At 37.0% G+C, this 16,063-nt stretch overlaps 1 protein-coding gene and 1 long non-coding RNA gene across 9 annotated transcripts in view; one reads left to right on the top strand and one right to left on the bottom strand.

The window, feature by feature from the left end:
• Positions 1-16,063, top strand: part of dlg3 (discs, large homolog 3 (Drosophila)) — a 171,051-nt gene that overhangs the window by 77,485 nt on the left and 77,503 nt on the right. The window lies entirely within an intron of this gene.
• LOC125804822 (uncharacterized) lies at positions 7,757-10,049 on the bottom strand. Its single transcript, XR_007441005.1, has 3 exons — positions 9,262-10,049; positions 8,770-9,135; positions 7,757-8,563 (listed from the first exon to the last, which is right to left on the bottom strand). It is a non-coding gene; the product is annotated as an uncharacterized LOC125804822 (long non-coding RNA).

Here is a 16,063-nt window from a genome sequence, read left to right as displayed (position 1 = left end):
TTAGACCACACATGCCTGAGCAGCCTGGCTCTGAGCGCTCGCCGCTGTGGCTGATATACTTAATAACATTATTTCACGGTGGCGGAGTGTGTAGCGCTGAAGGTCAGACTGATGACCTCTCACAGGCTCATTTGAAGCTGCTCACCATGACCAAACAGAAGGCTAAGCCAGAGCGCACTTCAGTGACATTACACACACACATACAAACACACAGAGCGGAGAAAAAACACTGCCACTGCTGGATTAAACAGTCTCATCATTTACTGTGATTCAGAATTTAATCATTCATTCACATTTTACTGTTATTTTTTGTGTAACTGTAGAATAGATATACTATTGCTCTCCAATGAAAAACAGGTATCTCCATATCTGTAGATTTTTAAAAAACCCAAACTGTCCTTTACACTGTGCCCAAATGTCTTGATAAATGGACCAAGAGAAATACACCAAAACGACCTAAAATAAACTATTTTGGTCCCACTTTATAAAGTGTATCTAATAACTGTAAAAACAAATTAACAATCTATATATTAAGAGTGTGACTATTGGTGAAGTACACTTTGTTACAAACCAATTACACAATGTTGTACAGGTTATGTAACTGCAGTAATGTACACATGTTTATTACATACCACACAAATGATGTAGGATAAATATAAATGTACACTTTTATTTTAAATGCACTATTACCTGTAAAAATTCACACACACACATGTTGCTCTATTAAAATAAGTCAAAAGTGATACTGACACATGCAATTACATAACCTATATCAGTTTATATATAGTTACACTATTATTAAGTGGATTGTTAATGTTTAACTACACATTTTTTACATTGACTCCAACAAAAAGAAGGTTTTATCCCTCTCCTGTGAGATACATGTTTTTCATTAGACAGCGGCGATAAGTCAGAGGCACTGTGACCTGGTAATAAACCAGGACGTTGTTCTAAACTGATGTTTTTATTCCTGGTTTAAGTTTTAAGTTTCTTTGATTTTACCAAATTAAAAACTTCTGAAATATAATTAAGAGTAAGAGTGGCATAATGTTATCCAAAAGCATCGTCTAAGACTGGTGGAGGAGAAATCTGTGATTAAAAACCAGGGTTATTCCAACAAATATAGATTTTTGAAATCTTAAAACTTTATGAATATTTTGAATACTTTTCTTTACATTATTTGGAATTTATATAATTTCCCTTCTCCCAAAACACCTGAACCAACTAATCAGCTCATTAACAAGCCCTTTCAGTGTGTGTGAAAGCAGGGAATCCTCTATAATGTGCTGGACAGGGGTGTGGAGGCCCAGGATTGAAGAACACTTTTCTAAGCCCCTTTTCACAAGTTATTACTATGTTTCACATATTTAACTATTTATAAGACTATATACACTGACATGCCACAATTCATGGAACAGGAACTAATATCGTATCCCATGACTTTTGCATGTCCATTGAAAGCTGAGGAATAGAGGGGCACTGACCTGTGGAATGTGTGTGTGTGTGTATGTGTGTGTGTGTGTATGTGTGGGGTCTCAGGTATTAAGTATGGATGTGATTTCTGCTTGTCTGTTCATTCTGACAGTTCTTGAGAAGTATTGTTAGAAGGAAATTATATATAATATGTATAGAATTTGTATATAAATAATATGTAACAAACCTGCTGTAACGAACTGACAGTACCAGTATCAGACAGTAAGTTTCTTGTATTTCACTGACTCAGCAAACTGAACCAGATTATGTTGTTTAAGATAAAGAATGTTCACTGTGATGTGAATATATATATATATATATATATATATATATATATATATATATATATGTTAAGAGAGACCACTTCATTTTGCTATTTATAGGTATATGTTTGAGTGAAATAAACATTGTGGTTTTATCTTATAAACTACAGACAACATTTCTCCCAAATTCAAAATAAAAATATTGTCATTTAGAGCATTTATTTGCAGAAAATGAGAAATGGCTGAAATAACAAAAAAGATGCAGAGCTTTCAGACCTCAAATAATGCAAAGAAAACAAGTTCATATTCATAAAGTTTTAAGAGTTCAGAAATCAATATTTGGTGGAATAACTCTGGTTTTTAATCACAGTTTTTATGCATCTTGGCATCATGTTCTCCTCCACCGGTCTTACACACTGCTTTTGGATAACTTTATGCCTTTACTCCTGGTGCAAAAATTCAAGCAGTTCAATTCAGTTTGGTTTGATGGCTTGTGATCATCCATCTTCCTCTTGATTATATTCCAGAGGTTTTCAATTTGGTAAAATCAAAGAAACTCATCAATTTTAAGTGGTCTCATTTTTTTTTCCAGAGCTGTATATATCAATATCTGCCCTTTATTGTCCAACCCAAGCTGATATCTACTGTAGCTCTAAGATTTTATTTTTATATTTAATTTGAAATATTCTACAATCAGTCAGGTCTTTGCCCACATGCCTGTCTGTTCCAGTTGTCACAGTTTCTAAACTCAGATTAATATCAGTAAATCATGAGGTTTTGAGTATTATATGGATATTGTAGTAGAGTGTAACGGAGTGGAGCAGCAGGCTGCGTGTTCACAGGGACTTTATTGTGGTTAATCCGAAGCTCATCATCATTATTAAAGCAGAGAGGGGTCAAACACAGGCAGACAGGTAAATCATCACAAGCAGAGTCAGAATCAGGAAAACAAAACAAGGGTCAGATACAGAACTCTAATATAGAGAGACTTAAGTGTCTGTTTAATATGTACTTATTTAATATCAGCTGAGGGGCGGGGCTTAGAGGGGCTTGGCAGTGACATGACATGACAAACGTAAACATAAACAGAAGCACATGGTCTAGCCACGTGCAAATGCCAGAGTTAGCCTATAAGTCTATAGTTTTATAGTCTTTATAGTCTTCATATAATTTTTATGGATTGTACAATAGCATTTATTTTGTTAGTTTATTTATGTTTTGTTATATTAACCGTGGTTGAGTCTGTATTGTTGTAGATTCTGGAGTAATGATGGATCAATCAATGTTTTTAGGGCCAATTCTGATTCCCAATCGTCTTTTAGCATGATTGGTCCATTGCCATTCACCAATCAAAGACATGACTGGATGCCACATTGATAATTATAGGCAAACCTGCTAATGCATTATTATGTTTGGGCTTCTTTGATGTTCTGTGTTGTCTCTCAAAATATAATTTATTCTTCAGAATCAACCACATTTAAAACACTGTCAAACTGGAGCTTAACAGCAAGCATGCTTATTTAACACTTAAAAAGTTCCATTATTTTGAATGAAATTTCTTTAGTTTTCCAACTGTTGCTGCAGCTGTATTTTTTCGTTTTGGTTAAATGTGGTCTGCACCTAGTTAGTGGTGTTTGTTAGCTCTGTTAAACTGATACTCACTGTACAGTACTTGGCTGAGTGATGTACTCTTTAGAGGGATATCCAGTTAGTGTTCTGTGTTAGTGTTTTCACTGTACTTGGCTGAGTGATCTCTAGTTGCATGTTTTGAAATCGTCTGAAAATAGCTTGAAACTGATCCATTGTCGATTTATTTTTCCATTTCTATTCTGGTGTGTAAGCAAAGCACTATTTTTCTTTGGTTGATTTAAGTAAATTCACCCCAATATTGTAAGTATCCTTAAAATTGACTGCATTTTTTTTACCACTATTTCATGACTTAAATAGTGTAAGAAGTGTAAGGTGTATTGATGGGAATACACACACGTAACGCACCTTGGATGTCTAGTTGAAATCCTGCGAATTTCCGTGCAGAAGCAGATTTCACCCTGTTGTGTCCTTGGAGAAGAAAAGCACTGTCTTATCAGATATTCCCTTCTCCTTCCCAACATGCACCTCTGTCTCTCTTACCGTGTACTGCTGTCTCTCTTTTCCTTTCTCCTGGCATCCCGTCTCCGCGCCCACGCCTCCGCCAAGTGAATGGGATGTTGGGTGCATGGTAATTGGGTCTCTATTGATTGGATTGCAGCGTGGCTTATATGAGAGCCCAATGAAAGCAGGCAGAGCGACCGTCTCACAGGAGCGCCTCTGACTTTCCATTTCTCCCTCTCTTCCTCTTTCTCTCTCTTTCTCTCTCTCTCTCTCGCTCTTTCTCTCTCCCCTACTCAGCATAAAACTCCCCACACGGCCTCGGCCAAACCCCTCTCTGTGCCCACTGGTGCTGCCCTGGGCTGCAGCTCATGAAGCATGTGAATTACTCATGCACCAAATGGATCATTCCTCTGGCACAGCTCGCCTTCTTATAACCAGGAGGACAGAAAGCACAGTGTGATCATCCCCTCAGTGTTCAGCAGCGTCTCCTAACACCGCCTTCATTACAGAAACAATACACGTCACAATTTACTGCAAATATTCTCATGTTTATGAAGCTACATAACACTATAATAAATAATAATACATCATATATTTAATTTCATAAATTAAAGTGCAGTTCAAACTGCTGTACATACAGACAGGTCATTAGAACACCACCAGTACATTTTACACAAGAAACAGTAGAAACAACAAAATTAAGATGAACAATTAAGATAATAATAATGATAATAAACAAAAGGTTATATAGAAATGCAATGTAAAACTGCAAAAAGAGCAAATAAAATAAAATAATGTAATATTACAAAAGGTTGTAGCTATACAATATTAAAAGAAACCTACAGTATAATCAATTATTGAAACAAAGTTTATAGAAATATGTTTTATCTGCTTTTTGAAACCGTTTACTGATGATGCTCGTCTTAAATCCCATAAAAACAAATAGTGCATCTTCACCAACTTCTTTTTTTATTAACTTTCGTTACTTCAAGCATTAAGACTTGCAGTGCTTGATACTTAAGGAACATATAGAACATATAGAGATAGACAGTCTGTAATATCTGGAATATATGATTGTGCCAATCCATTTAATGCTTTGAAAACTAATAGCAGTCCTGTCTGTTTAATGGTACAACAATATTAGCTCTGTGTTTTAAAAGAGTGGGTTGAGATATATCAGATAAAGTGAAATGTAAGAGGTAAATACAGAATAATCAGAATATTCCTCAGACAATAAAGCATCTTTTGGCAATAAGACCAATCCATTCCATACCATACCTTATTTTTATGTATTTATTTATTGTTGCAAGGCATATCTGTGTCCAATACATAAAGGCGTACAAGTATATGTAAAGAATTATATTTGGCTGTTTGTATTCTTGCATTCTTGTTGTAAAAAAATATTCTTTGTTGATGTTCAACATTATGTAGTTCACTTTCGTTAAGGTCACCATGATAAAGCAGTGGTAATTCAAATAATCAACTTGCTTTCAAAATATTTAAAAAATCAGATACGTTTACCAAAGAAAAAATCTCCAAAAAGAGTATTGTGATTTGTTTTATCCTTTAAAAATATATGTAATGCAATAAAGGGTTAACACATTAAAATCAAGCAGATATACAGGCACTTGATTTTCAGTATTAAAAAATGTATTGTACACAAATTACATTTTTATTAATCTGAATAATGTATTGTGACAGCTCTGTTTTAAATGCTGTTAAACTGTTCACACCTTTTTATATAAGTGTAAATGAGCACGTGTCCCAATATTTCTGGACAGTCTCGCCCACCTGGCCGCTGCGCCGGAGCTTCAGGGCAGGCTGGGTTTAGAGCCGTGCTGAATGTGACACAGCCGCTCTGTCCAGGGAACGGTTATGCTAACTACACACTCGGCTCAGAGCGGGGGAGGGGGTTGTGGGGGGGCTGGAGCCTCTGTCGTCCCGTCCCGAGAGATGGACGCAGCATCCAGGGACACTGTTGCCATGGAAACGCATTGATTATTTAAGATGCTGCTTGTCCCGCCACTTGCTGCGGTCTGTCCGGAGCTCTGGGTGCCGCCTCTGTATATTAAAGGGGGGCGAAAAGGCCCTAAAATAACACTGCGATTTTTAGGGGGTATTTTGCAAAAGTGATATTCTTGACAATATTACAAAAAGCTGAAAAATATTTTATTAAAGCATCAGTCCCTACAATTATTCTTTTAAATGGAAAGTAATAGTTTTCCTGAGCCAAGAGATGAAAAAATAACTTTTTCAATAAACATTTTTACATCTTATACAGTATATTAGTTCTAAAAACAGAGTGGTCTGGTAGTTTTTTCAGTAGGTTCACTTGTTCTCTACATTTTCACAGCATTTCATGGCCAAACAAATACAACAAACAACAAAAAAACAACTAAAAAAAACACAGAATTCCACACAGAAATGTATTTACATTCAGCTGCTTTAAAAGTACTCTTTTACATGCTCTGTACGAGTACTGTAGCTTTAAAAATTTATAATTTATAACACAATTGTTATTATTAATAATAAAAATGTAAGATAAGTAATGTAACATAAAAGTAGTATAATAAAATTCTAATGATATTATTATTTTGTATGATATGATATGATACACTCCTGTTGTATGTGTGTCTAAATGTTTGTGTGTGTGCGTGCGTGTGTGTGTATATGTGTGTGTGTGTGTGTGTGTGCACGGGAGCTGTTGCGTTGCAGCTGGAGAGAAGTGAGCAGTGACAGCTGGCTGGAAAACAGCCTTTTAATGATTAGTGTTTGAATTAAAAGGAAATTAAGGGATTTATGATAATCTAATCCAGATTTGGTTAATTCCACTCGCGGCCCTTCGTCCGCCCCCTTCTGCCACATCTGGACCCCCTCCAACCTTTAACTGGTCTCCCCGTTTCTCTTCTTCACCCTTTTACCTCTTATCAGCCATTCATATACAGCATATAAACCCATCCCCATCTCTCTCTCTCTCTCTCTGTCTCTCTCTCTCTGTTTCTCTCTGTGTCACTCGCTCGTGCCCCCTCTCTCTCCCCCGCCCGGCAGGTTTTAATCTGGGATAGTGAGTTAGTGGTGAGCAGAGTGAGCAGAGTGACGTGCAGGGAGGTTGCTGACCGTGTAAGCCTCTGTTCGGGACGTGGCCTCTCCGGGTCAGATGCTGCTCTCGCGCAGTCCGGTGATGCTGCAGCTCTGTGGACCCTCGCTTTCCTTTCCTCTCCTCTTCCTCCTCCTCTTCCTCTTCCTCCTCTGAGGACCCAGTCGCTCAGACTGCCCCGCACTCAGATTAAGTCCTGCATCATCTTGTTTGTGTTCATGTTCATGTGATAAAGATGTGGGATTATAGACGAAATCCCAGACTAGCATGATAGCGTTTGCAGTCCTGAGACTGAAGGTGGTGTGCTGCTAATTGCTACATGAAGTTTTCATACTTAATTAGCAGGACAGGCAGTTAACCCCTTAACAGACCAGGATTTTTCTCAATTTGACCACAAAATCATGAGTATTTCTCTTCAAGCATTACATAAAAAAGTTTGTTTGATTAGGAACATTACTGAGAAGCATAATTGTAATTGTAATAGAAAATATAAAAAAAATATTGAAGTAAATGTGCTAATGTCAAAAAATAATGAATAGAATCATAAAATGGGATCTTTCCTGAACCTAATTTTAAAATTAATATATTCCTGAATACAAATCAAACAGTCCATGTGCTACAAACCTTTAGTTTTGTTATATTTGTCTAGTTTTTACATCTATTTTCAAACCTGCAGAATTTGGGTTGATTCCTGTTACTGATCTGGAATTATTAAGTGGAGGAGAGAGAAAACAGCTTCTCCAAGTGTCCTGTAGGAGATTTCAAAGTCCTCAAATTTTCAGAACATAAATAAGTTATTTTACTGCAGAAAAAAAGGGTCAATCCAATCTCTTCCATGGCCACACGTGTGTAATAAAAGCAGCAGCTAGGCATGCTGGGTGTGCTTCTACAAACACTAGTGAAAGAATGGGTCTCAGGCTTTTAGGAGCTCAGTGAACTCCAGCACTGTGGTACAGTGATAGGGTGCAGCACCTGTGCAACAAATCCAGTCGTGAAATTTCACAACTCACTACTAAATATTCCACAGCCAACTGTCAGTGATATTATAACACAGTAGAAGAGACTGGGAACGACAGTGACTCTGTGCTCTGTCAGTGTAATATAACAGAGCGGAGTCAGCGGATGCTGAGAAGCATAGTGCACAGAGTTCACCAACTTTCTACAGAGTCACTACACTAATCACTACACACCTCCAAACTTCATGTAGCTTCAGAGTTCATCACTACACACCTCCAAACTTCATGTAGCTTCAGAGTTCATCACTACACACCTCCAAACTTCATGTAGCTTCAGAGTTCATCACTACACACCTCCAAACTTCATGTAGCTTCAGAGTTCATCACTACTAACCTCCAAACTTCATGTAGCTTTAGATTAGTTCATCACTACACACCTCCAAACTTCATGTAGCTTCAGATTAGTTCATCACTACACACCTCCAAACTTCATGTAGCTTCAGAGTTCATCACTACACACCTCCAAACTTCATGTAGCTTCAGAGTTCATCACTACACACCTCCAAACTTTATGTAGCTTCAGAGTTCATCACTACACACCTCCAAACTTCATGTAGCTTCAGAGTTCATCACTACACACCTCCAAACTTCATGTAGCTTCAGATTAGTTCATCACTACACACCTCCAAACTTCATGTAGCTTCAGAGTTCATCACTACACACCTCCAAACTTCATGTAGCTTCAGATTAGTTCATCACTACACAACTCCAAACTTCATGTAGCTTCAGATTAGTTCATCACTACACAACTCCAAACTTCGTGTAGCTTCAGAGTTCATCACTACACACCTCCAAACTTCATGTAGCTTCAGAGTTCATCACTACACACCTCCAAACTTCATGTAGCTTCAGAGTTCATCACTATACACCTCCAAACTTCATGTAGCTTCAGAGTTCATCACTACACACCTCCAAACTTCATGTAGCTTCAGATTAGTTCATCACTACACACCTCCAAACTTCATGTAGCTTCAGAGTTCATCACTACACACCTCCAAACTTCATGTAGCTTCAGATTAGTTCATCACTACACACCTCCAAACTTCGTGTAGCTTCAGAGTTCATCACTACACACCTCCAAACTTCATGTAGCTTCAGAGTTCATCACTACACACCTCCAAACTTCATGTAGCTTCAGAGTTCATCACTACACACCTCCAAACTTCGTGTAGCTTCAGAGTTCATCACTACACACCTCCAAACTTCATGTAGCTTCAGATTAGTTCATCACTACACACCTCCAAACTTCATGTAGCTTCAGAGTTCATCACTACACACCTCCAAACTTCATGTAGCTTCAGATTAGTTCATCACTACACACCTCCAAACTTCGTGTAGCTTCAGAGTTCATCACTACACACCTCCAAACTTCATGTAGCTTCAGAGTTCATCACTACACACCTCCAAACTTCATGTAGCTTCAGAGTTCATCACTACACACCTCCAAACTTCGTGTAGCTTCAGAGTTCATCACTACACACCTCCAAACTTCATGTAGCTTCAGAGTTCATCACTACACACCTCCAAACTTCATGTAGCTTCAGATTAGTTCATCACTACACACCTCCAAACTTCATGTAGCTTCAGAGTTCATCATCACTACACACCTCCAAACTTCATGTAGCTTCAGAGTTCATCATCACTACACACCTCCAAACTTCATGTAGCTTCAGAGTTCATCATCACTACACACCTCCAAACTTCATGCAGTATCATGTTGTATCAGCTGTATTGTGATTTGTATCTTCTTAATATTAAAAAAAAATATGTGTACAGTCCTATATGGTACATTAAGTCTATTTTGAATTTGTTCATTAGTACATAAGGTCTAGTAAACAGGATCATGGCTGTAGCTGTGGCTAATGTGAAGGATGAGCAGTAAGTAGATAATGAGGCAGGACGTGTCTTTGTGGTTAATATGATGTGCGTCATCCTGAGCAGAACAGGCTGTGTTGTACCTGTCCCGCTGTACCTGCGAGCCTGTGTCTGGAAGCAGGAGGAGTCAGGTGAAAATGGAAGCTGTGACACAGGAAAAGCTTTTAGAGTGCACTGCTGAAGCAGAGAAATTATTCAGCAGATGTTGCTATAAAGCCGTGATGGCGGTGAAAATGGGGGAGAATCTGAAGGGTGACGGTCTGGGTCTGTTGAAGTGTGTTACGTAATTCCATCTTCCGCTGTTCTGCTGTTTGGTTCATATGTGGTGTTTTCTGGAATTTTAAGGGTGTGCCATAATGTATCATAGACGAGACTATTGTTTAACATGAATGGATTTTTGGTAACATTTTACTTGGGTGGTCCACTATAGATCCCTCATAGATGCTCAACTAACATCAATGCAGCTGATCTCTAATGTAGGGCTGCACGATATTGGAAAAAAATTACATTGCAAATGTTTTTTTTTTTTCGACGATATATATGGCGATATTAAAAAATGTAGGGTCCATGACGTCACCAGCCCCGCCCCCACCCACACGCTGTCTTACATCCAGACCAATCAAGAGCTGAGTCAGCGTCGAGCTCTCAAAACCCGAGGAAAAGAGCAAAACAATAGTAATCAGCCCTTTAATCAGACATGTTTTTCTGGGATTAAAAGCGAGAATTCAGCTGTAACTGGAAATATCTGCACTGCAAAACTGTGCTGGACTGAGGTGCACAGCTTTCAACACATGCATTTACAAGCACATGCTCAACCATGTGCATGGAGGCCATGCGGTTACCTCGTATTTACTCCTGTGCCCTCCTGTCTCGCGCTCCCCCTTCCCATCATGCTTCTCAGGCAGCAGCAGCCTGTCACTCACACAGACACAGAGACAGTGCAGTGTAACTACTATCTATTTCTGTGATAATTGTTCATCGGAATAACGATGCTTAAACAATATATCGTGTAGCCCTAAATCTAAGGTGATATTAAAGGATTCTCTATTAATTGTAAACCTACACCCAACTCTATCCTGAGGACTAATCCTAACATCCTAAGACTAGCTTTAGGGTTTAGGTTAAGGCTAGAGCTTAGGCTTAGAGTTAGGTATAGGGTTAGGTTCTATAGAGAATGACATTATTTAAATTTACATTTAAATAAGGGTTAAGTTGCTTTTAATAGAGATTCTGTTTAATGTTATTTGGATGTTAGTTGAGCGTCTATAAGGCTTATTAAAGTGTTCTTGAAGTAGTATTCTGTTTTGTAATTTACTGTGTAGGGTATTTTTTTATTAATTGATCATGTTGGAAGTTTATTATTGTAACACATTTTTATGTTAAATTATTATTACCTTGTACAAAGAGTTCAGAGTTGTGTATTAGATTTATACAAATTAAAACTTGCAATAGTATGTTAATATACAGTTTATATAAATACAAGTGCATCTCAAAAAATAGAATATCATTAAAAAGTTACTTTATTTCAGTATTTCAGTTTAAAATGTGAAACTCATACAGTATATTATATGGATTTATTACACACAGAGTGATCTATTTTAAGTGTTTATTTATTTTATTGTTGATGATTTTGGTTTAAAACCAATTAAAAACCTAAAAATCAGAGTCTCAGAAAATAAGAATATTATATAATACATAAGACCAATTGGTACTTTTGGCAGTGTGGGCAGTGTGCCAAGTCCTGCTGGAAAATGAAATCCACATTTCTATTTGTTATTTTGTAGACATTTTAAATATTCAGTTATGCTCACTTACCTGCTTCTGCTGTGTTTTTTTTTTATTATTATGTTTGACAATGGTTAGCACTGCTATATTTTGAGCTGAAGAAAAGCTGCATTGTAGAAAGCTGTTTCTATCTTCCGTTTGCTTTCTTGCATTTGCTTTTTTCCATTTTTCCACTAGTTTACCTCTCCCTGCTGCAGAGACTAGTGCATGTCCCGATCGACTAGATGACTTAGTCACTCAGTCTGTGCAACCCCTGAGTGAGTGAGTTGGGGTTTCCTGTAAATGTTCAGAGGGCTTTTGGTGTTTTTTGGACTGAGCTGCTGCTCTGCAGGTTTAGAGCTGTGTTCTGTGAGACTGGGCGATCCTTCAAAAAGACCAAAGAACAAAAAAAATCATGTCAAACTGTTAAAGGCAGGAAAATACTTTGTGGAAACTCAAAAGAAAACCAGCAAATGCGTTTAAAGAAAAGTCTTATAAAAGTCTTATTATGTAATAGATATGTAATGTCAAAGTTTTGCCCTGTATTTGTATGTTTTTATTTTTCAACATTGAGTTAAAAAGGACAAGAAAATATGATCTGTTTGGTTATAAAGACTCCGCCAGTTAAAATAGTTCCATTGCTGCTCTGTTTGTAGCTGCGCTGTTTGGTTTGTAAGCGCTGCATCGTTGCTAGGTTACCTGTATGTGGCGGAGTAATACATGGAGATCTTCGGTTACAGTGCATTACAGGCTGATAACGGCACTCATACAATGCCTCTCAACCAATCATATTGCAGGGTCGAAACTAACTGTGATATAATTAGTTTTATATTGCTGTAGCTTATTTACAGTCATCATTAAGAAAGATCAAGTGATGTAAATTTTAAAGCTTTAAAATATTTTTACTTCACAAACTTGGTTTTAACAAATTAAAAGCCATCTGCTGCTCTAAACAGCTGCTTAGCACTAACATATCACTGATATCCACAGTGCAAGAGAAGGCTATAAATTGCTTCATATTATTTTCAGGTAACTATTTCCACAGTTTGCTTTCAAAAAAATGCAGGACTGCTAAGTCATATTTGTGTAAAATCTTATAATATAACTCTGCTGCCTCTGTCTACATTTTTCTTTCACTTTTAGTGATAGATCTGTATCTTTCATCTTTTCACAACTTTTTATAAGGCAAAATAATCTGTCAAAAAAGAACTGAAAGACATTTAAGTTGGAAAGCTTAACAAAGTGGTGTTAAATAAAACATTTAAAAAAGACTCTTTGCTACAAATTAGCTATAAGTGGTACAAATGTGGCCACTATGTTGCTAAATCTAGACTATCCTGTACAGCTCTGTAAACAAATAAGAGACCACTTAAAAATGATGAGTTTCTTTGATTTTTACCAAATTGAAAACCTCTAGAATATAATCAGGAAGATGGATGATCATAAGCCATCAAACCAAACTGAACTGCTTGAATTTTTGCACCAGGAGTAAAGCAGCATAAAGTTATCCAAAAGCATTGTGTAAGACTGGTGGAGGAGAACATGATGCCAAGACGCATAAAAAACTGCGATTAAAAACCAGGGTTTTTCCACCAAATATTGATTTCTGTGAACATGTGAATATGAACTTGTTTTTTTGCATTATTTGAGGTCTGAAGGCTCTGCTTTTTTTGTTATATCAGCCATTTCTCATTTTATGCAAATACATGCTCTAAATTACAGTATTTATATTTGAGATTTGGGAAAAATGCTGTTCATAGTTTATAGAATAAAACAACAAGGTTCATTTTGCTCAAACATAAACCATATACCTTTCCAGAGCGTTGTATTTTCAGTACAGTGCACTTCTGCATGGTCATTACTTTAGCAACTAAAGCAGTTTTAGTTTTAAAATGTCGATAATAAAGATCTACTGGGCCTCCTAGAGCAAGTTGTTGGTCCCTCCACAGCACTGTCAGCATCAACTCACTGTAGACCAGTCAGATCAATGTTGAGAAATCCAGCAAGGTCTGTATCTTAATATCAGCCTGTGATCTGATCATTCACACTCAGAGATAAACCTCATCGATATAATCAAAAATTTCTCAAGCTACTCACTCCATATCTCTGTCCTGTTGTATTCTAGCACAGCTGTTTCCACATCTGAAAGTCTGAACCTAGGTCCTAGATTTGTGTTACATATTGTGGTGTACAATTTGTTAAAGTCTGCAGTTTAGTGAGCACACAAAAAAGCTTTGCTACATTCTGTCATGTCCTCATCATCTATATTGGCTGCATCTTCTTATACTTGGCATTTATTGGTTTGTAGAATGTTGTCTTTTTAGGTGTTGTGCTAAATTCTGCCTCCTTTCAAGTGCATGCACATCATACAACAGAATGATAGTTTCTATAAAATTTCCTCCCTTTGCTCTGATTACTGCTTTGCACACTCTTGGCATCATTCTCTCAATGAGCTTCAAGAGGTGGCCACCTGAAATGAAAAGTTTTCCAACAGTCTTGAAGGAAGGAAGGAGTTCCCAGAGGTGTTTAGCACTGGACTGGGTTCAGGTCCGGTGACTGTGGAGGACAGGTCATATTTGTTCAGTACATAAAACTCCACATGTGTTCATTCATAGTTTTGATGCCTTCAGTGAGAATCTACAATCTACATGGCTTAATCTACAGTTACAGTAGATACAGAATTACCAGCGCACTTTGTTGTACCCATACTGCTGCATAATGTGTCTACATACCAAGAGTAGATTTTGGCCCAACTCCCCTCCTTTTTCTTTTTCTGTTGTTTAGTTTGTGATGATCACACTGCAAGTGAAGCTGATCATGGTTAAAGTGATCCCCTTTTTTTGGTTCTTTAATCAGGACCGTGATTTGTGGCACATTTTATAACTTCTGTTTTGTTTTGGACCAAACTAAAAAGGCTGAAGGGTGGTCCAGGAAACTTCAGAACTGTCACAGTGATGTAAGGATTGCTGGTTTGAATCCCAGGTCATGCTGCTTTGGCATCAGCTGCCAGAGTCAGAGCGAGAGAGAAAGTGGGTTGATGGCATTTTCTCTTCTCATCACTTCTATTGCAGCTGTGTGTTGTCTAGTTATAACAGAAGTTTTTACTAAATTTAGATTTACTCTTTACTAAATCAAAACTGATTTCACTACACAAACTAGTATGTACCTACATATTTAGTAGCTACTAAATTCAGTATTTACACTTACTCTTGATCAGCAGGTGTAAGTTGGAACTACACCAATTAAAACCATTATATAACTTGTTTGGAGCCTCAAGTCAGATGACCCTCATCTCCATATACAGCTCTGAAAAGAGAAAAGAGACCACATTGTTGTTTTATTCTATAAACTACAGACAACATTTCTCCCAAATTCCTAATAAAAATATTGTGATTTAGAGCATTTATTTGCAGAAAATGAGAAATGGCTGAAATAACAAAAATACAGGGCTTTCAGACCTCAAATAATGCAAAGAAAACAAGTTCACATTCATAAAGTTTTAAGAGATCAGAAATCAATATTCGCTGGAATAACCCTGGTTTTTAATCACAGTTTTTATGCATCTCGGCATGTTCTCCTCCACCAGTCTTACACACTGCTTTTGGATAACGTCTAAGCAGTTCAGCTTGGTTTAATGGCTTGTGATCATCCATTTTCCTCTTGATTATATTCCAGAGGTTTATATATGCTGAGTCATAGTTGTGAAAAATCATGTAATATTATTCTACCGACTCTTTTTACATTTTTTCGTTTGCTTTTTCCTGGTCCTGGTCTGTATCAATCATCTTTTTACAACTTTGTGCAAAGCAGAATAAGGTAAAGAATATGTAATATAAAGGTAAAGAACTAAAATATATTTAACAGGTAGCAAAATGTGTTTCTGCTTCAGACACTATGCTACAAACTGGCTGCAAGTGGTAAAATATGGTCAGTGTGCTGCTAAATCTAGATAATCCTGTATATTACAGTGCTTACAGTCTTTGTGCTGTAACCAGATTTAGTAAAATAATAGTTTGAAACTAACTAGTAGTAAATAAGGGTTTAGAAGAGACTTTACACACAAATGTAGGACGGAACACAATATTTGTGCAACCCAGTCCTGGAGAGTTTCTATAAGAGGAGATTTGGGTAATTGGCTTTTTAAATAGATGAGAGAATTGGATTAAATAAATTATAATATACTGTCACTGTCCAATAAAAAACATGTATCTCCAAAACAGCAACTTTGCAGAAGAGAGATAAAAGCTTCTTAACTTTTAATGGGAGTCAATGTAAAAAGAGTTAATTTCAGGTCATTTTGGATAATTTCTATTGGTTCATTCATCAATAAATTTTAACACAGTGTAAGAGACTATAACCATGTTCCAATTATGTAGTAAACTAAAAAAATACAAAAATGGAGATGGAGAGTGTTTTAATGGACAGTGACAATATATTTTTATAGATGTAAGATTGAGACCAAATTAGGTAGGTGTGAAAACATC

This window comes from Astyanax mexicanus, chromosome 10, assembly GCF_023375975.1.
Source record: "Astyanax mexicanus isolate ESR-SI-001 chromosome 10, AstMex3_surface, whole genome shotgun sequence".
Taxonomy (NCBI): domain Eukaryota; kingdom Metazoa; phylum Chordata; class Actinopteri; order Characiformes; family Acestrorhamphidae; genus Astyanax; species Astyanax mexicanus.
The sequence above is the reverse complement of the archived record's forward strand: the minus strand, read 5'-3'. Positions and strand labels throughout refer to the sequence as shown.